We start from the raw sequence: 22,195 nt of genomic DNA on the forward strand, positions 1-22,195 counted from the left end.
TGCCCCCCTGTGACTTTGGTAGTCTCAAGTGGTCAGATAAGATGGCAGGAGATGACAACACATGTCGCTTGAGAAATAGCCGGGTTCATGCTGTCATGAGACGGCACCGTCGGCCTGGAAGGGAGGATGGAGCTGCCAGACAGGGACGAGGGAAATGATAATACAAGGGCAGACAAAATAGAAAGCAGAAAAATGAAGAGCCAACAAGACCCAGGAGGGAGAGAGGAAGGATGAAAGATAGGTTAATGTACAAAATAAAGTGAAAGAGACTGAGAGAGAAAGAGAGAGGACTGTAACCGTAGTTCAGACAATTGTCAGGGAACAGAGGAACAAAAAAGGAAACACTCTACAGGGATGGGAGACAAATTAAGAAGAGGGCAGAGAGAGACACGAAGAGATGAGGGCAGTCAAAGAGCAACACTCCTCGTCTCAAAAGAAGTGAGAATTAAGGGATGATGAAGAAAGCCTCTCAGTTTCATCACAGCTAAAACCTGCAGACCTACAAAACAGGGCTGTCCCATGAAACCAGACGGTCCAAATAATCCAGCGTCAACTGAGATTCTTTGCGTCAAATCCAGACTTGCCTCAGTTGAGTTTGACCAAAGAATAATTTGAATTTCACCCCTCGAGAATGGGAATTTGGGAGTATTCCGTGTTTTGATAAGAGGCGAGAAATACTGCTGCTGTTGTACTACTACTGTTTATGTACATGTGTGTAGCTGTTAATGCCTTAAATGTGTCCCTGCTGCTGTTGAGTACTCGTGCGGGGTGAGATAACTCACATCAATGACAACATATCATGTGTTTAACCACCGCACAGATACGAGAGCCGGCAGCACACCTTGGCGTGACTCGCACCGTGAGGCTGTTTTTGGCAGTGGGACATCAGCCAGCCAGCAACAGGTCATGCTGGCACGGTAAGTAGCCAGGCATGCTAGCTGTAGTCAGCGCCGCCTTTGGCGACAGCCCCACATTGCCAAATCAGTCCGAAATTCACAGCCATCTCTGTAGCGGTTAAATGTGAGACGTACTACAATCAGTTTTCTGAGAAACCAAAACCCGACTGAGCTGCTGGCACTTCCTGCTAGCGGAGACGGATGAGCGCTTATGACTATCAATAACACAACTGGTTCTTCTCATTCCATCAAATTGTGTTTCTGAAGTGGAGAGTTGCAGCCAGAGAACAGCCACATGGTTTGTATTTCATGTGCACAGTACAGAGAACACAGTACAGTCCTGGCAAAAAAAAACCCAAAAAAAGACATAGAAAGGAACCAAACACTGGGGGGTGGTGGGGGTTCATCACATGCTTGACTACATTGAGGAAGAGCCACAGAGGAAGAATAACTGACACAATTAAGAGCATAAGTGTCGTGGCAGCTGATCATCCTGGATCCACCCACCCACATACGCTGAGCAATAGATTTATCATGAGGAGGGATGACGGGCCATGGCAACGCAGCGCCAACTACCAGGTACACACGATTAGTATGTGTGTATATGTTATAGGCTTAAAGGCTTAAAGGCTGTAGCATTCTAATACAACAGTATCATGAGCCATATGTACAAAATTGCTCCATCAAAACACGTCCTGGGCTCATTTGCATCCTGAGAGAAAAGCTGACATTTTAATATAATCTTGCTGACATGCAAACTGAGTGCAGCCAATTCCATAACCCATGTGTGCATCAGGAGAAGGGGGGGTGGCGAGAATCAGAAAGCAATCACAGGTGGATGCATGCTCTGACTCAATGAAATACAAACTAAATTTAATGAGCTCTCAAGATCCTCCGCGGTGACATTTACTCTTCCATTTCTCCATTTTTTACAACTATCATTCACCTGACATCTACTTCTCTGCAGCCTGCTCCTGACGCCAATCTCCCCCACTACCTCCCTTGCTGGGTTATTTCATTCTGAATCCACTCTCTGCCTCCATCTTTTTCTCTCTCCATCCAAAACAACAGCCATTCCAGAGAGAGAGCCATCAATCTTCTTCAATGAGACCAGAGTGCGAGAGAGTGCCAAGGCTACAGCAGATTACTATCCCTCCTTACCGCCGCTCAACACTGGATAACACACAGAAGGAGAGGATGGGCAGAAGGAGAGGCAGGGAGGGTTGAGAGCCAGTCAAAGAAACAATCTTAGATAGCAGGCGGACATATTAGATCTTAAAAGCCTCAAACAAACTTCCACCCGTCAACAGCCGAGGCTTGTCAAGTAAAGAAGCACGGCAGCGGAATTTATAATCCTAACTGGCAACCGCAAACCTGACCCTTGATTTATTTCCACAGAGAGCTCCGCTAATGGAAAGACATGAGCTGCACCTTCAGCTTTCATCACCTGTAAACGCTTTTACACATTTTCATGCCTCCACGCCGGCAAAAGCCTGTAGGACAGAAGCATTACGGGTAGTGGTTTTTCATCTATAAGTCCATTCTTCTTAAAACGATACCTCAGGAACGCCTCGAGGAAATTGCTCCTCATTTGGCCCGAATGTCCACCGGGACTCAAAAATGACCTGAAAATATGTTGGTTGTCAAATGTCAAAAGGGCAAAGTCATCGTCTGCTCATATGTGAAATATTTTTCTCCATTCTTGTCAACACAATATCTCAGGAACGTCTTGAGGGCATTTTTCAAATTTCATTCAAATGTCCGCCAGGGCTCAACTGAAAATATTTAAGGGGTGAAAGGTCAGGATGGCTGTGAGTAATCAATTAGTTGCTGTTATGAGGAAACTTGAGTGGTTAATGAGGAAACTTGACCTTGTATTTTTTTTTTTTTAAATCTACCTTGGTAAGTATGACCCAGGATCAGCTGCCTACAAAAAAAAAACCCTTCTAGTGCAGCAATCTTGCCTTCAAAATAAAAGCAGCACTGATTTTTTTTTTTGTTGCTATTATAGTTTTAGTTTATAGTTTCGAGAGCCTCATTTTGCAAAAAAAATCTTACCAGAAGTGACTACACTTTTACTAGCATTACATAACGTGCACCACCTTCACACACACACACACACACACACACACACACACTACTACAAGGAATACCAGTGTGTTTCTACTTGGTCTTCATGACTCTCCCGTCATCTTTCCCCAGGTGTCGCTCCATTACAGAACCCCCTGATGTAGGAGAATCAATAAGCTCAGACCTTGTTGATTTTTTTTTGGGGGGGGGGGGGGGGGTCTGAATAAGAGAGTAATTAATGTTTACATAAAATACATTCACACCTACTTTCAAGCCAACTGACTTCCTGATAAATGCCTCCAATATGTCAGCTACCAGCCAGTCAGGCAGACAGGGTTTTTGTATTCCTTGTAAAAAGATTTTGAATCAATCAATTCTATTTCGAGTAATACTGTAGGAATGTGAATCGATGCTGTGAAAACGTTACTCATTCCCCATCAAAGTCAAGGTCGCTATCACCTCACATGTTTACTAAAAACCTCTGGAACGCCTTGAGGAAATTTCTTCAAATATGCACGAGGACTCCAGGGGCACCTGATTGTATTTCCAGTGTAATTTGATGATCAGTTGGTGTATTTGTAACAACAAACCTGTTTGTTTTTTTTCAGCGATCATGCTTGTTTCAAAACGACAAGTATAACTTGACTGTGTGTGTGTGTGTGTTCGAGAGAGAGGTAGAGAGAGAGAGAGAGAGAGAGGTAGAGAGAGAGAGAGAGAGGTAGAGAGAGAGAGATGGAGCATTAACACTCACAAAGGTGGCAAAGCCAGAGCCGTGACCTTGCAGTCGAGAGGGGTTTTTAACAAGCCGCCTCACTGCCCTGTGTGTAACAGTGGCAAGATTTCTCACACTCAAACACACACACACAAAAACACACAAATAGCAAAACCAAGGCCAAGTGTGTACTTGTGAGGACAGCCCATGAGACTGAGATGTGTTAAATAGAAAGTGAGGAGAAAGAAAAACGGGGGAAAAGGCCTTCCAGCTTTGCATTGAAACGTCTCCTCTCAGCTGTGAACACGTGATACAGTCGGAACGCCGTGAACTCTTCCTCCTCGTACAACGTGGTCCTCTGCTCCAGCGCGCATCGCTACAAGACCACCAGACTGTTCACAGCAGAACATGATTAGGCTCGTTGCTATGCAGCTTTCTTGATGCTACGCGAGGAGTTTTGTCAGGAGTAATAAACTCTCCTTGCATTGTCAACACAGTCGAGGAGGAAGGTTAAACTTAGCGCTGTCTGTAAAGTCGTCCCTCTGTAGTAGCGGTGCTGACAGGGGATCAGCGCAGTGAGTCTTCTGTTGGGCCTCTGGGCCGTGATGTGTCGAAGAGGAGGAGGAGGCTTCAGTGGAGCTCAGTCAGGCACTAAAGACTCTGACACTAACATAATCACCGATAATTGATCCGGCTGGTGATGAAGGTACAACAATAATGGATAAAAAAAGCAACGGCGGTGGCAGCGCGGCGCCAAGGCTCGATGCGATCTGATGGGGCTGATGTCGCCTGTCACACACCATCTAATCACACAAGAAGGGAAGATTCTGGAGACGTACACATCTCATCAAATCATTATCAGCCCTGGACCGGCTCAGGACCCTCAAAGGGGCTTTGATCAGCAGCGAACCAAGGAAAGCCAGGGGCTCACAGGCCAAGGACAGCAGAGAGACAAAGGGCCCGAATGGAAAGACAGAAGGAGAAGATGAGTGCGTTTTGCTGCTGCAGGATGGCCCTGAGACTTCACATGACAGGGCAGAAAGAGCAGAGTATCAATGATAGCAACCAAAGATCAAACTGCATCACAAGTGGGTTAGAGTTTATAGACCTTCCCATTACGGACCCTGTTCCTGGTGGGTAAACACACAGATTAGCTCAGCTCCTACACTAACAATCTCTTATTAAATATTTGATCTCTCCACACTTTTCATCAGCTGAAAGCAATGGAATTGTTGTCGGTAGACTTCAAGTCACCTTCTTTACTATAAATTCAACTTTCCCCTTACACCGTGCCTCTTTAAAATCAACTTATCTGCATGAAAATGTATGATATTTGTGAAAAGTGACACACAGCGTGGGTGCACAGGTCTGCAAATGTCCAACAACACCAGCAAAGGAAAGATTACGGTCGGGGTTGAAATAAAAGCATCAGCTGAAAGCGTGCCAACGTGTCACTGACAACACCTTGTTCTATCACCAGAGCACCAGACGAAAACGTCCTGACGTCTCGTTGCCTGAAAAACAGCTGCAAATTTCCCAACATCTCACTTATGATTACATGGGTTATGTTCAAATCATAGTGGATTAGTTTTTGTAGGGATACCTCCGCACGGTGAATGAGAACGGCCTGCTTGAATCTGATGTCTTCCAGCTTTTTAAAGCATCCAAAGTACCTGGGTGCATGTGTTGACTCACTGCTGTTAATAGACGGTGTAAAGTACGGGAGGCCACAGCTGTTAGCCGCGTCTGAAGCAATTAATCATACATCATGCTGCTCATCCCATTTTCAAGGTGTATGTACAGGTGAACATTAATTATGCTGCCAATAAAAACTGCAGCGTTACTGCCAAAACAAAAAAAACAAAAAAAAAAGTTTGATCATCCATCTTTTAGTTGTGGTTATTTTTAATCTTCAGCTGCAAATGTTGATTACAAGTCATTAAGCATAATTTGGCTGACAACCTTGACCAATACAGTGATTGGTTTCCGAGACAGTCCAAGCTGAGGCTGGATTTGGATGCTCTGGTTTTCAGAGGGGCAGCCTGGATGCTGATGAACACTGAAACTTCAATCTCTCTGAGCCGCAGTCACAGGGGGCTCATCGGGACATTTCCAACAGCTGATTAACTCTCGAACCGAGATCCTGCTCCTCAAATGTGACAATTTCATCTGTTTTATATCACTGAGCATTCAACATTTTTGGCATTCTGGCTGTTATCAAAGCAAGATGTCTGACACCACCGCCTCTGGCGTAAGACAGGCTCGTGTTACACGAGTTTCTGTTGACTTAATGATAAACTATTTCTTAACAATGAGGATTTCATTGATTACAAAATAAAATCGCCACACTAATAGGGATCTAAAACACTGCAAAGACCGACGACAACACTATGAACACGAAAAACCATAAATTAATCCGGTCTGGTCTACAAGAGGCTCTGGAGTTCACCTGTAATTTCAACCGTATACTTGCTGTCTTTGCTCCTGTCACCATCTGATTTTGCTCCATGAGGTCAGAGCGCTGCGATTCCATTACTTCTCTATATTCAGGTTAGCAAGGGGCTAACAGGAAATAGCCAGCTCCACTGACTGGGCATGCTCAGTCTGCCTCCTCTGTGCCATGTTAAAAACAGGAGTTTTTAGTCGGTTCGACAGTAAAGGTGACTTGCATCTTAATTTTTTTAATTGCAACCACACCTCCCCATTCATAATCATCATAATAAAATTACTATTATTACGCTAATATAATCTGGGAGGCTGGCACCTACAGGGTCTTGTCATTTTTCAGAGGTAACTACAGTGTTTTAACCTGTGTCACCTGTAATTGGAGCAGAATAATGTTCATTAACATAATACAGAGTACCAATTTAAGTAGCCCTCACAGTTTTGTGTTTAATGTGTAATGGAGACACATGAGGTCCGTTCAGTAGCTGCGACTCCAGTGCGACTATCTGCTGAGTGACGTGATGAAGATGGAGGGCTCCCCATAGCCTTACAGTCAGAGCGCTGATAAATTGACCGGCCTTCACCCTTTCCTCTGCTGCAGGAAGGCTGTGTGTGTGTGTGCGTGTGTGTACGTGTGTGTGTATGAGAATCAGTGCGACCTCTCTGGAAACTGAAACTGACAATATTAAGTGGCAGTGCAACAGTGTTCATGAACACAGAGGCCAGCAGCACCGAGGATGAGGAAGGGTTCTATTGTGTCCCTGAATGGGGGCACAAAAGAGCAGGCTCACCTTTCTTAAATTGAAGGTTGCTGAGAACAAACAAGTATGAGACAGACAGACAAACACACTTTTTGCCCTGTGAAACAGACATAAACACACATCACCTCATGCCTAAAAGGGCTGGTGGGAGATCAAAGATTTTGCAGCGATTTGAGAGAATCCTTCGGAGGTACCCAACAGGGATCGGATCTCTTTTAGAGCAGCAAGGGAGGAAAGAGAGAGGAAGGGAGGTAAAAAATGGAAAATGGCAAATAAAGAGGCGGAAAGGGGAGCAGAGAAACCCGCAGGCTGAAGACAGCGGGGAGAGGAGAGGAAGACTAGGATGACGAGTAAGTGAGAAAATGCAAATGAGAGGCCGCCAAGCAAAAAAGGAAGGAGAGGAGTGAGAATGTGAGATATTACTATAGAAACTGTTGAGAAGAGAATCTGAAGAGCAGAACAAAGCCGACAATGAAAAAAAAAGTGTGGCTGACAGGGACGAGAGCATGGGAGGAAATGGTAACGCATGAGACATGATGAGTACGCAACACGCAGCCTTTTGCTGCTGAGATGGGCTGCATTCTGTCTCACATGCCCTTCAAAATGTGGTGCTGGCAGCCCTGGATGGCACAGCAAAGTGTTCTGAGAAAGAAAATGCAAGTCACAGAAAAGATAAAGAGAGGTAGCAAGGAAGAGGGAGGGACAGTAAAAGCAGGGAAGATGATCCCCCTGAAAGGTGGACCATGGCATCTGTTTGTCACAAGCCAGAACCAGAGAGAGGAGGAAGAGGAGGAGGCAGCAGCAGACCGAGACAGCTCCTCTCCTCAGTCTTGTGCTCCCTGGCTGTCCTCCACTGGCAGCTGGAGGCTAAACTTAAGCTCTGCCAGCAGCCACCAGGGAGAGCGGAGCGGCCTTGGGAAGAGGTCGTCCACAATCTGCATCATTAGCAGAAGATCCCAGAGTCTCCTGATGTCTCGTCGCTGCACAACAGATCCCTCAGAAATGTGGCCACCCCAGTCCCTGTGCACACAAACATCCTCTGCACAATTGCAATATAGCGATGTCAGCCTCCTTTTCATGAATATTCATCTGCCTCATTAACACTCAAGTGGGGAAACACAGCATATTGCATGAGACTCCCGTTACTTGGAGAGAAAACAAGAGCTGAGGGAGGGAGAGGGAAGGGGAAGAAGAGATGGGACACAGTGACTGATGGTGAAGAAGCAAAGGGGCTGAGTAAGGGGCAAAGAATTCTTTTAACTGTCAGCAAACTTTTCATTTTATTTGGAATCACAGAAAAGTGTAGGGGGAAAATGTCCCATATTGTTGGGGGAGCAGATACCCTCCCGTCGCTTTCCCGTGTGAAGCCAGCCCAGGCCTGTCTGAAAGCAGCGTCAGCAGCAGGGACGGCACAGCGGGAGCGTAGGCTGGGAATTACAGACCGTTTTCCCCTGCAAATCCTCCAGCAATAACAGCTTTAAAACAGCTGCAATTTCTCTGCTAATGTCTGGCTGTTCATACGAGCTACGGAACTGCAGGGGACATCTGTGAATACACCTCGATGCAAACTGCACAAAGACATCCATGCAACCCCCTCCCATCCTTAGTCAAACACTAAATGCAGCCGCACAGACACACAAAGCTGGACACTGTCAGTCCCCTCAGTCTGTCGGAGCCACTTGCCAACACAAGCCCTACCACGCATAAAGGATTATTTTCTCTTTATGTTGTAATGCCAGTGAATCTCCTAACAGGAACTGCCAGCAGGGGAAATCTCTCATCCTGCAGCAGTGCCCTCTGAGAGACTCTGGAAAGTCTAGAAACAGCACAACTCTTTCCTTGACTTTTTCTCTTTGGACACAGAGGGAGGAGGATGTGAGGCTAAGTTGGGTGATGCCCAACGTTTTGCCCACCAGAGTCAGTCTGATGCTTTAAAGGTCACTGATTGGTGTGTGGATAAAACCGCACAGCACCAGCGTTGGGCTCCAGGTCTCTGGAAATCAATACTCCTGTGTAAAGTGGGGGCTTACATCAAAATTATTTAGTACTCTCTGTTTCTGACCAAAGAAAAAAACAAAATAAAAAAAAACAATTTCAGAACAGTATGAACTATCGATTCACAGCCCTCATCCTCCACCTCTACGTGTCCTCTCTCTCTCTTCAAGTCCCCTTCTTAGGACACACGACTCCCCTCCTGCTCTGTTAAAGGAAAACACACTGCTGGACAGGGAGGAAGGGAGGGGTCCTTGAAGCCAGCCTTTCACGAATAGGGGGCTCACAAAGACATACCCCCACCCCCCACCCCCCGCCCCTGCATTACTTCTCTGAGACTGCAGAATGCAAGAAGAGCCATTCACGTGTATTCAGCTTGAGGCTAACAGCTAAACACAGGAGAACTGCAGGGCTGTAGTCTCCTGCTTGAGGGACTACAATCTCAGCGGTCGAGCAATGGCAGTGGTCATCTCAGGATTAGAAAAGTGCTAATTCAACAGCCGCCCAGGAGTGATCCAGCTCTGGGGGGCTCGGGACGGACTGGCGGGGCTCAGTACTTTTGGTACCAACCAAATCATGCCGGTAGTACTGACGTGCACACACGTTGATTAATTGAACTTTGTTTTTGTTTTTAACGATTTTAGTTGACAAACGTTTTCTTGCGTTGCTTGCGGACCCTCATCTGCTTTAATCCCAGTCTTCTTCATCCAGCCGTGTTCATCCTGCCACACATTTTCGGCAATAATCTAAAAACCAATGTCAAGATCTCACGGCTTTCGGTGGAGGGAAGCCATGGAGATGCTTCCTTCCTGGTCGGCCGACAAAAATACACCATCCCTGCAGCTCTCTACTATAATATTATACACACATATTTATATGCCATATATAAATGAAATGTGTGTGTCTGTGTGTGTGTGTGTGTGTGTGTGTGTGAAGAGAGGGAGAGAGAGAGACAAGAAATAAATATAATGCTCTAAAATGCCAACAATTTATCCTGGCGACTGGGCTGTGTTTGTCAACCCGGAGCTAATTTAAGATCTTCTGCTCCCTCACTACCCTGATCTTTATTTGTCTGAAACACTCTGCTCATAAGATAACAGTCGGAGCCAAAAGAAAATTTGATTGGCTTATAAACGAGTCTCCCCGATATCAGACATTTGTCGCAGTGATCAAATTCAAGTCTCGACTCTGTATTTTGTTTTTTTTATCTCTGAGATGCCCGTGAGCGCAGCAAAAGAACTGCTGCTTTCCTTGTATTTCTCTCATGTTTCTACAGTTGGAAACACAAGGTCAGAATACGGGCATCTCCAAATAAGAGGATGATTCATCTCTGATGAGACAAAGAAAAGGCTTTCCGCTGGGAAATTTTCAACCGCTGTTTAAATTGTCTGGCCTTTCATGAACTTGCTCTCAGTTATTTACTCAAAGACAGAATTTGGCCTGGATTTCTTAAAAAGCTCCCACTCTCTCTCTCAAAAAAAAACTTAAAGTAAATGGTATTATATGAGGTTGCAACTAACAATCATTTCATCATGAATTACTGTGACATTTTTTTTATTCATGAACCCCCCCCCCCCAAATCCTCATTCAATCATCAAGGGTAAAACTTGCAAATACTGATATTTAACACACTTGAACTAAAAATCCTTCTGCAACTGCTGCATGGTAGTTTTCAGTAAATTACTCAACAACTTGAACCCAACTGATCCACGACGGCCCTCAGCTCTGACGACGGCTGATACCTGCCAATGTTCACATCGCCTGCAGAGAAACCAGTGGATACCTTTACATCCTTTAAACACTCAGAGTCGCACAGTGAATTTGTTTGACTGATATTATCACGTGTCCATCAACCCTTTCATCAGTCAATTCAGACTATTTTGAGGTATTCAAATTTATTGAATATTTTGCTGCTGTGTGACGCCAACGGGAGCGCAACTTCTGTACAAAGCAGACGAACCAGCTGGAGCAACTTGAACACTTCCTGAATGTCGCCTGACCAAATGGATCAAATTCTGCTGTCATCAGGTCCTTCAGAACCATTAATCCACCGTTTTGAAGCCGAAGTCGTGAGCGCGACGTCGGCCACAGCCAGGAGGTTCACCTGCAGTTCGCCCTACACAAGCAGCAGACGAAGAATAACCCTCCATGACAACACTGTCCATCCACTGTTAACGTGGGATGTAACGTTGCTTATTGCAGATGTAAGAGGAAGCAACTACTTAGCTTCAGGCTGGTCAGTTGGTCCACTCGTGTGACCTCTACAGGGTGACCTGCACATCTGAGTAGATGTTCCACCGCGGTGCCGGAGGACATGGAGAAGCAGCAGTGGGGCAGCAGGGTCCCGACCTGCTGGAACAAGCTCCAGAACCAGGTGTATGCAAGCGGCCCGGTGCTGCAGTAAAATCCCTGATGTTCTGAAGGAAGTCTGGACTCGAGGAACAACACGAGACACTTTGTATTTGAAATCTTCACAGCGGAGTCTGCCGGAGAACTGTTCTCATCTGCTCCCGCTGAGATTCTCTGATGTGTGCCGTGTTTTTGTTTTTATTATTATCATTGAAACTTCACTCTCTCAAAGAAAAATCTTCAGAAATGTGACATTTTATTTTGGACTCTGGACTAAAGCTCTGAATTGTCAAGATCAGCAGACAGAGATCCGTCTCCTACATCCATAAATTATGCTCCTGAGGTTATCAGCTATTTGTCCCGCATATTTCTGACTCAGAGGGCATAAAAGCAAACAAAAACTCATGTAAATATTACCAGCCAGCCTGTCACAGTGCAGGTTTAAAAGGCACATGGAAGTATCTGCATCAAACCTAGATGTGTTTAACATCTCAACTCTGGTTTTTGAGGTTTAGTATTCCCCAGATATGATGTCGTTTTCATCGCTTCATCTGAAAACTTTGAGTCCGACAGGACCTCTCTTAACCTTTGAGTGTAATTATTCTCAATCTCCTGCACATTTCACCAAGAAATGATATCCTCCTCAAATGCCAAATCGGACAATATTTCAGCCACGACAGAGCTGGATCTGGTAATCAAACCATTAAGATGGCTCACCATTTTCCAGGCTTAAATGCCAGATAATATCAGCAAAATTGGATCTGACTTTTGGGCAGTGACACTTTCATCCAACTGTGTTGTCGTTAATTCATATTCAGATGGCTTCCCCGGGTCACGCCTTGTACCGAGCGGGCTGGCAGAGACCATGAGCCTGCCCGGTTCAAATCACAGGTCCAAACTCAGCACGCGTGATTTAAATACATCTAAATGGCAGATGGCGAGAGCTGGCTCATGTCTGGCTGCAAGATTGAAGCAGCCACGTAGGAGAGCGAGAGGATGAGGCTGCACATTAGTTTGAGGAATGGCTTGGCTTACCTTTAAGATTACTTTTCCTCTTAAAACATTCACTTCATCTGTGTCACTCTTCCTCCCAACTTGTTATTGGAAAATAGCTCTGTGCCGGGAAACCATTCGAGGCCGACACTGTCTGCATCCGTCACACACTGACATACACATACACACAGAAAATACATTTCAGCCTCCAAATCTGAAACAGCCAATAGCACTGGCAGGCATTTGCGACCCCAATCCATATTTCAATTTCCCTCCTCTCATGCAAACTAATTCAGTACTTGTTGCCTTCCTTCACAAGCGATCAACAGTGTAAGACATGAGCTTCTTCTTGTGCTGCATCCACAAAAGGACCAATCAGAGGATTCCTCTGCCTCTGCCAATTATCTCCTAATGCGCCTCTAGACAGATTGTTAGTATTGGAGGGTAAAAAAGTCAGAACTTGCAACCACAAAGAAAGCACAATCAAAATACTAAGTATTTTCATGTTGATTTTTTTTTTTTTGCTTTGCTTTAACACAAAAGTGGGGCTTAGGAGCAACAAGAAGAAGAAGAAGAAGAAGAAGGTCAGCTGTCAGACAGCTTATTTTAAACACAGGTCCAGAATTTCAGAAACTCTGCATCCCCCTAGTTTTAGGATTGTACTCCATTTTTATGTGTTTGTGTCGGCAGACATCATGATTGTGGTTCATGGCTTATATCGTACCCAACACAGACCCTAGAATCAGACCCATAGGAAGTAAAAGGGAAAAGAATGGGTCGGTGTGTCTGACTTCAGTAGTTTGGTTTGCACCTGAAAATATATGTAACATTTTAACCAAATTTTCATAAAGTCTGAAAAAAAACAACATTGAATTTATGCACATTTCCATCTCCTGCTGCCATCGGAATATTTCTCAAAATTTGTCGTAATCCTAAGCACAGCTTTACTTTCCACATTTTTTTGTGTTCACTTTCAAATATGACACAGGGCCGAGTTGCCCTCCCCTCAGAATAAAATCACCATCAAAATAATTTATCTTCCATAAAGACCAGTAATTTTTCTTTTTATAAAAGGGGAAAAACTGTCTCCAGCTCGTGTAAAAACTAGCTTCTTTAAATATTGTTGTTTTCAATCCACTTCTGTAAAATGATACTTCAATGTGTGCATTCAGATATGTTACAGGCAATGGCAGCACACGGCACTTAACGCGTATACGTTGCTGATGTGTTCTGGTATTGTTGGTTGTTCATGAACAATGTGAAAATGTCACATGATGTCAGTGCCTCCAACAAACAGCTTTAAATCTCTCGTTTTAACAGCAGTTACAGTGACATTAAAAGGTGCATTAAGTCTTGTTGCGTGGTTTCAGCTCGATTTCATGTTTGTCTCAAATCGTAGGCGTCTCCCCTCGATCTGCTAGCTGCCCGCCCCCTGAGTTTGCTATGAAAAAGTCCGGTCCCTGGAGACGACACAGGGCTCACAAATGGCGAACAAACACTGAGAGCACAGGATGTGCACGTAAACATAACAAACCAGGTTCCAGCCAAACACCGACGAGATGGTTGGGGATGGGAGGGGTTAGCATGCGTGCATACCTGAGGGAATAAGCCGCGTAGACTGAGTAGCACAGTAGCTGTGACACTCGTAAGCCATTTTTTCAATCTAACAGTTTGTTCTTCCTAGCTTACGCTATAGGTCCTCGCTAGCACGAACAGCGGTTCCAGGAATGACGACTGCCCAAGAAGTGTCTCTTCTGCATAGCTCATAAAGCAGTTGTCAGTATAATCAGCGGTAACTCGTAACCTAACTAAATAATTTGAAATATATCAGCGGTAACTCATAACCTAACTAAATAATTTGAAATATATCGGCGATAACTCATAACCTAACTAAATAATTTGAAATATATCAGCGATAACTCGTAACCTAACTAAATAATTTTAAAAATATCGGCAGTAACTCGTAACCTAACTAAATAATTTGAAATATATCGGCGATAACTCATAACCTAACTAAATAATTTTAAAAATATCGGCAGTAACTTGTAACCTAACTAAATAATTTGAAATATATCGGCGGTAACTCATAACCTAACTAAATAATTTTAAAAATATCGGCAGTAACTTGTAACCTAACTAAATAATTTGAAATATATCGGCGATAACTCATAACCTAACTAAATAATTTTTAAAATATCGGCGATAACTCATAACCTAACTAAATAATTTTTAAAATATCGGCGATAACTCATAACCTAACTAAATAATTTTAAAAATATCGGCAGTAACTCGTAACCTAACTAAATAATTTGAAATATATCAGCGGTAACTCGTAACCTAATATCGTAACGATAATCTACCCACCTAACAGTTGGAGTTTGCTCACTCATTTTACTGACATTAGCGCAGCGCAGGTCCACTTCCATGTCGATGTGCGTTCATGACATTTACAGAAACAGAGGGGGGGGAGGCAGCTCGCTCTGTGTTTGATTGGTATTTACAACCAACATCAACGGAAGTGACGTCACAGCGCACCTTTCAGCTCACAGTGGGATGTTAGTAGAGAGAAGCCCAAATATGATCTATGCTAATCTGAATCAATAAACCGAACATCTTCCCTCACACATGTTATTTTTTCCTACAGAATTAATCAGTCGAGATTTCTGCAAAACGTCTTTCAGAGAACCAGACAGAGAAAAGCCAAAGCTGCAGGCTGTGAAGCCATCGGCCAACACTTCCTGGAGACGGTCCACAAGCACTGACAGCGAGCCAGCTCAGGAGACAGGCCGGCCACAGTCAACAGACCGTTTTCAGGCAAATTCTCTCTCTTTCTCTCTCTCACACACACACACACACACCTCTTAATCAAGCTCATTAAAGTCGTGACCAACTCAAACTCTTTCATTTAGAGGATCTATAATTGACCTGACCAGTGAAAGATTTTCCAGTGGCTCTCCCCTCCTTCTTCCCTCAACGAGAATTTAATGCACTAACAGCTTCTGAACAACGACACGGTGGAAAAGACTCACACATCTTGACATCTTCCCCTGCAGCGGCGGCAGCAGCAGCAGCAACAAAGCAATCCCAAAAAAGGAACATTGGCAATGATAATGAAAGTGTAAACAAATGCAGAGTCAAAGTGCAGCAGAGTCAACTAGAGGAATGCTGCAGTGCGGAAATGTTGTCTGTAAAAATCCGCCCTGCAATCCTCCCTGATAGATGGTGGACAGTGTATTCTTACAGCACGGCAACACACACACCAGCAGACATAAACACACACTTGACTTTGCTGTAATGGTAACAACACTGACTCTGACCTCGCCGCCTCGCTGCACTTTGCCTCACAACTCTTTGGCCACGTAAAGGGAGAAGCAAGCAGGTAATAGCGACAAATTTAGGGGTTTAAACGGCGACAGCTTTACGAGGCCTGAGCGGCCTCTACGACTCCATTCCTGTCAGATTCTATTAGCTTGGCCTCCACCATGTGTTTCGATTGGCTCTTGGCCTATTCCCAGCAGTTACAGAAGCACCTCCCGTAAATAAGCCAAATGGCTGCATCTCGCCATGGATGAAGACGGCGGCGCTGGGCAGCTTTTGTGTAAAGAACATCTGACAAGAGCGGTTGAATAAGTTAATATACAGCGCCGGCGGACACAGTTGGCTCGTTGCACATCCTCTAAGAGTTTAAATTTGTTTCAGAAGAATACAAACTGCAAGGTGAGACAAGAGCTTTTAAATCAAGACAAGTGGTCTCCATCTACTCCACACACACTTTCCAAACACCAGAAAAGCAGAGTCTTTCTGCCAGCTGCCAGGTGGAAGTCGAAGGAAAGGGCGCCGGTCTAATTACTGTTTTCATGTGAACAGCTCAGCAATATGGAGGAGAGCAGCTGGTCCGTCTCCTCCTGCTAACAGCGTGAGCAGCAGCAGCGGCTCCTCTTAGCATACCAGCCAATACCGGAGAAAAAACACAGATATGAATGTACACGCATCCAGAAACATGTTCTCAAAGACTCACGTGAGCCTGTAAAAGAAAAAGAGAACGCTTACAGTGGTTTATTAACATTAAACAGCAGAACTGATCATGAATATGGACGCTTGTGAATGCATCCTCACTTTTCAAGTGACCCTCAGGTGCCGATTACAAGAAATCAAGGACGAGCGGTATACATTTGCAGCAAAAATTTAAAAAAAATCTTGTTTGCCGTTTTCAGAATAGGAAAAAAAAAAAAAACTCAAGAACAAAACTCAGCTGAAATGTTTTCAAGGATTCATTTCCATTTTAACATTATGTTGAAGCAAAACAGCTCACAGCAGTGTTTCATATCGGTAACAAAAACGTAAAAGCACACACGGAACAGCGCATTTTTTAAACTTCTCACAAATGTATTTAAACCACACAGAATCCAACCGTCGTAAAAATGCTCAACAGCAAATGCGATACTCGCCCTGGCCGACGAGAGAGCACCGAGATCGAGACGGTACAAGTGAACCGCATCACCGACCCCAAACGCATCTCCAGGAGCTCCATGCTCATCTCTCACTAGAATACACGCCCTCAGGTTCATCATTGTGCTCAAAATTCAGTCAATCAAGAGGATTTCCAGGAACTGAAGCGTTCTTCTATCGACCATCAAGGTATTTGATGGGAAATCAATGACGTGTCCGGACAAACAGCATTAATCGCTGTTTCCTGCCGGCGGCCTGGCACGGCCCGCAGGCCTCAGGCCACCTCCTGAAGTTAATCACTCCTTCCTTCCACCAAATTTCACCCAAAGTCTGTCCACTTGTTGTTGAGCTATCCTGCTAACGACAGCCGGCGCTCACATGACACGTGAGTGAACAGCTGAGACCCTTGACTCCAGGGAGGACTACTGCCCACACAGAGAGCCACCACCCAGCGATGTGTTCGAGAACTTAGTAGAGAACTTTATAAAATCACAGAGGATCACGCAAGGTTTAATGTTCATTGATTTGGTTTTATGATGATGAATTAATATTCATAGCACATGCAGGTATTTATACAACCGTCACAAATCTTTATGTGCATGTCATTGTTTGTTTTCTCTGTGACGGTCTTTTAGTTGCGTTTGCCGATAACCAATTAGTCTACAAGCATCAATAAAGTTTTATGTTTGTCTCAAACTGTATTACAGGCTTTGTAATTGCTTTACTGCATATACAAGTGGCTACTGCACTGCTGCAGTAGCTCCATCTCCCCACAACAGAGTGCCACAGACAGTAGTAAGCTCTCCGGGCCAGACTGGTACCACTGGTTCTACTCTAGCAGGTGTAGCAGACCCTTGTTCTCTCAGAGGCCTGAGTATGTGTATTTCATTCAATATCCATCCATCCATCCCTCCATTTTCTACGTCTTGTCCTGTTAAGGGTGGTGGGGGTGGAGCCTATCCCAGCAGCCTTCCCCCTGGACAGGTCCCCAGTCCATGGCAGGGCCAACACATAGAGACAGACAACCATTGGCTCTCCCAGCCACGCCTACGGTCAATTTAGAGTCTGGATTAACCTGGTCCCTCTTGATGTCTTTGGACTGTGGAGGAAGCTGGAGTACCAGAGAGAACCCAGCAGGAACAGGGAGAACATGGAGACTCACCCAGAAAGACCCCGTGCTGCAGCCGGGGCTCCACCCTCAACCTTCTTGCTGGGGGGTCACAGTGAGGACCACTGCTCCAGCGTGCCGCCCTCACTCAAGATCATTTATAAAAAAAAAAAACATAAAAAGTAGGACTCAACTAATATGAGATTTTTGAGGGAGTTCAAAATGCTGAAATGCAATTAAATTTGCCAATATTTTCTGTCTGCACTTTTTAAATACATATTTAGAATTTAACATGTGTACAAGCAAAAGAGAGAGAATACATGCTTGAATTTTGCACTGCCACCCTTAATTATGGCTCAAACTTGACGAATGCATCCACTTTAGGCACAACGTTTCACTGCTTAACAAGGAAAAACCTTTTAAATTGTCCAAGATGCCATCGTCGCATCACTGGAAAACAGCGCCCTCCATTGGACACATGATGAATGACTGACATTTCTAAATTAAACCAAGCCACTAAAAATGAGTTCACCCAGCTTTGATGGGCCGGCCGAGCCGATACCCTTGCGTCTGACACAGGCTGACATCGGCCGCAGGTAAATCGGTCAGGCCCGATTAAAACATCATCATAAAAATCAGACTGACTGACTGCATTGGCTGATGTTTACCTGCTGATGAGACAGACGTCCACAGGTGTTTCACACATTTGCGTACAGTCCAATATCGTGTGGGAAATAATCAGAGAGATGAAGTAAAGAGTTTTATTTACCAATGTAGAGCTGCATGTATGTTTCAAAGTAGATAAAGTAATGCTTAATCACTTAACGTACTAATCCCAGGTGTTAAAAAAAACATTGAATATCTGGAAGCAGAAGTGAACTCAGGACCTTGGCGTCGGTGTCCGTCCTGCATCCGAGGGGGGAGCCTGGTCACTATTTGGCAGGATGCTCCGGCTGAACATGAGGAACGCTGTCTCCTTAACGACGGCTCACTATGTAGCAAGTCCGTGATGACATTTAAACAAGCAGTTGTAGTCTTCGCATCAACGCCCATCCCTCAAACCCACAAGAACACACGGACAACAACTGAGTGGAGCCGAAAACTCCTTTCGACGCCGCAGGCAGACGGCGACATACCCGGTAACCGTAGCTAGCTAGCGGCTAATAAACCAGCTCCGCCCCTTAAATCCCCCCAAACTCGACACCGAATTAAGTATACACAAGCAACACATCTAGGAAGACCTCATTCAGGAGGTTCAATCTCACCTTTGTTGAGTTGTCCCACGAAAGGGACGAAGAATTTTGGAGAGACGCTTTCACTTCACTTCCGGGTTCCGTGACGTGTCCACCGCAGACAACCAATCAGAGCCTGGCCATGCTCTCACTGTTTTGATTTTATAAACGTGGATTCTACATTGAAAGCAGATTCATTAATTACTTTAATTACAAGTAATTTAACCAAGAACACAGCGGATTTTAACCGAACGGACAAAAAAGTATTTATATTATCCATGGTAAAAAGTTCTACTTTTAATTACTGAAGTCAAATGGGACAATGTACTGAAGGAACATAAGTATTTCAGAAAGTAGGCATCAGAATGTTCCATGATGTAGTTTATGTATTTGTAAGTAAGCGGTCGGACACTTTCTCCAACAGGGTCCTGTTGTGTATATATATATATATATATATATATATATATATATATATAAGAATCAGTGTTAAAGTTTTAATCAGCACATGCAGAGGTGGAAATACTCAAAAGTTATAAATGTTCCATCATTTGTATTAATTTTTTGCCAACTGATATTACTTTTTTCTGACTAATGTAACATTTTCCACACAATTTTATGATATAGTTATCATGAGATGTAACTTATCGCTGGAATTCGAAACTTGTAAAATTTAATTTGAATAATCATTTGAGACAAGATTGGAAGTTAACTTGTTCCCACACTTCGATTAACTAGTGGCCATGAATAATTATTCAAATTATTCAAATTGTGGGAGGAAGTTCTACTTCCTGGGCTCAAAATTAATCAAAGCACCCCAACAACTTATATCTCCTCCAGCTCCTCTGGGCTCAATAAAATTTTCATTAATTTCTCAGGAAAGGTTACATGGGCCTTGGTGGAGGTTTAACACTATTAAATGCCTTAAATCAGAGATTCTCGACTGATTCTCCAGCTTCAGAACCAAACTATTATTCCTTCCTAACAAGTGGCCACCCAAAATTTCTGAAACACATCAGCATTGGTCAACCCACCTGACCACCAGGTGGCAGTGCATGAGGCACATCCTCAATTAGCAGACATAAACCCCCATAAGAGGCGGCACGGTGGAGCAGTGGTCCTCACTGTGGCCCCCCAGCAAGAAGGTTGTGGGTGGAGCCCCGGTTGCAGCACGGGGTCTTTCTGTGTGAGTCTCCATGTTCTCCCTGTTCCTGCTGGGTTCTCTCTGGTACTCCAGCTTCCTCCCACAGTCCAAAGACATCAAGAGGGGACCAGGTTAATCCAGACTCTAAATTGACCGTAGGCGTGGCTGGGAGAGCCACTGGTTGTCTGTCTCTATGTGTTGGCCCTGCCATGGACTGGTGACCCGTCCAGGGGGAAGGCTGCTGGGATAGGCTCCACCCCCACCACCCTGAACAGGAGAAGAGGGAGAAGATGGATTGAACCCCCCAAAAAAAGTGCAACAACTGTTGCGCTCGTTAAGTTCAGCTTTGGTTGAATGTGTCAGTGAATCCTGAACCCTCTCACTGAAGCAGCTGCTCTTGCTCAACCCTTCCTCGTCAGTCTGGCATGACAACGATCTCATCGAATATCAACCACTGCCCTTTTTCACCCTGGTCAACCGCCCTCATGCACTTCATCATAAACTTCTGTGTTTAATGAGAGGAGCCTTTCGCCGTGTTGATAAACAGCCTTCTTAGATGAACGGAGTCAAGCATCGACACGTCCTTCAAAAAATAAGAGCAGGATCAGAAATCGCATCAAGACTACTCATACGTACATGTTTCTCACTCCTCTTCTTCCCCCCTCATCCCAGATCCTGGTGCTGCTGGAGGAGGCTGCAGACCTGAAGAGGCTCAAGCTGCCACCCGTAGCTCCACCTGCTCACGTCCCCATCTGTCCATCAGTCTCTCCTCCTTTCTCTCTCTCTTTCCTTCTGTCTCCCTGTCTTCCTCCATTCTCTGTCTTTGTCTCTGTCCTGCTCTGTCCGTCCCAACTGATCCTGGATCTGCTCCACCTTCCTGCCTGGTAAAGGAAGGTTCTGGTGGCTGCTGTTGCAGGATGTGCTTGCTGATGGAGAATTGTTGGGTGGAGGTTCATTGAAGGAGGGAGGTGCTGGACCTGCTCTCCTTGGACAGAGTCAGGACAGAACTTTGGTTGGGGTTTAGCACGAGACAAATACAACCGAGGTGACTTGACTCGACTACTTACCTTTCTTTAACAAAAAAAAACCCCAACAACCTTTGTTTGGGTTTTGGATCACGACCCACCAGTTGAGAACCATCGTACATTAAATGAGCCAGACAAGTGGGTCATCACAGCAGGATGCGGCCGCAAGAACGGCATCAAGAGACAATGCGACAAGTCATTAAAAACATACTGGGAATAATGCAAACAATGAATTATTCTTTGCGCAGATTTGCAGTTCCCTGGTATGAAGATACGACATGAAAATATGTGCTATAATATGATTATGCGTCTGACGCCAGCAGTGAAATTGGCTGTGAAAGGAATGATGTGCAGGCTTGTTTATGTAGCACAAGTGAGTAGGCAGAGCTGCAGATATTAAGTCACCACATGTGGGTAGCTGCCCATGTCGGGTATCTTGGCAATTTCGCAGCGTTATGAAAATATCATAATGTGATTTTCCCTTTTGAAGATTTAAATCATATTCATCCAACTTCGACAAAAGCACTTGGGATATAGTACACATTCGCTGTGATGCTCATCCAAAAGGTTGTCTGGTGGGATTTTTCATTTAAGGCAAAGCAAAGGAAGATACAAAAGAAGATGAAGAAGAAGAAGAGGAACCTGGCAATAGAATAAAGGGGAGAAAAGTTGTTGTGACACCTGGATTGTTTCCTTCTCCTGGATGTTGGTTCTCATGAGGAACACAATGCTGTTGGAATGAGGTTCCTATGATCTTTGATGTGTGAAACAGAATTGTATATGTTTGTGTTGACATTCTCCAGTGCGACTGAATTACAATCCCAACTCCTGCCTGCTTGTATACACGGCTCATAATGTGGACTTTTCCAAGCCGGTGGGATGTTTCAGTACATGAAATTGTATTACTGTGTGACAATCCCGGCTTACTCCACAGGTCTGGCACCGTGTTCAGCAGCGGCTCAGCTCTGGAGTTTAATGCAATTATAAATAAATAAGCATGTGGTCGGGAAGAAGACAGGGCC

The 22,195-nt window shown here is 44.6% G+C and overlaps 1 protein-coding gene and 1 long non-coding RNA gene across 2 annotated transcripts in view; both read right to left on the minus strand.

Moving 5' to 3' along the window:
- Positions 1 to 19,127, minus strand: part of spop (speckle type BTB/POZ protein) — a 94,795-nt gene extending 75,668 nt beyond the window's left edge. The window contains exon 1 of the mRNA XM_086185781.1: positions 19,041 to 19,127. The gene's annotated coding sequence lies outside the window, so the exon portion shown is untranslated. The remainder of the gene's footprint in view (positions 1 to 19,040) is intronic.
- On the minus strand, positions 11,027 to 15,423 carry LOC147244664 (uncharacterized). Its single transcript, XR_015110169.1, has 3 exons — positions 15,248 to 15,423; positions 12,261 to 12,388; positions 11,027 to 11,304 (listed from the first exon to the last, which is right to left on the minus strand). It is a non-coding gene; the product is annotated as an uncharacterized LOC147244664 (long non-coding RNA).
- Positions 19,128 to 22,195: the final 3,068 nt, after the last annotated feature.

The sequence above is a fragment of the Aulostomus chinensis genome, chromosome 18, assembly GCF_037954235.1.
Source record: "Aulostomus chinensis isolate RoL2024-O1b breed Wild chromosome 18, RoL_Achi_v1.0, whole genome shotgun sequence".
Classification (NCBI taxonomy): domain Eukaryota; kingdom Metazoa; phylum Chordata; class Actinopteri; order Syngnathiformes; family Aulostomidae; genus Aulostomus; species Aulostomus chinensis.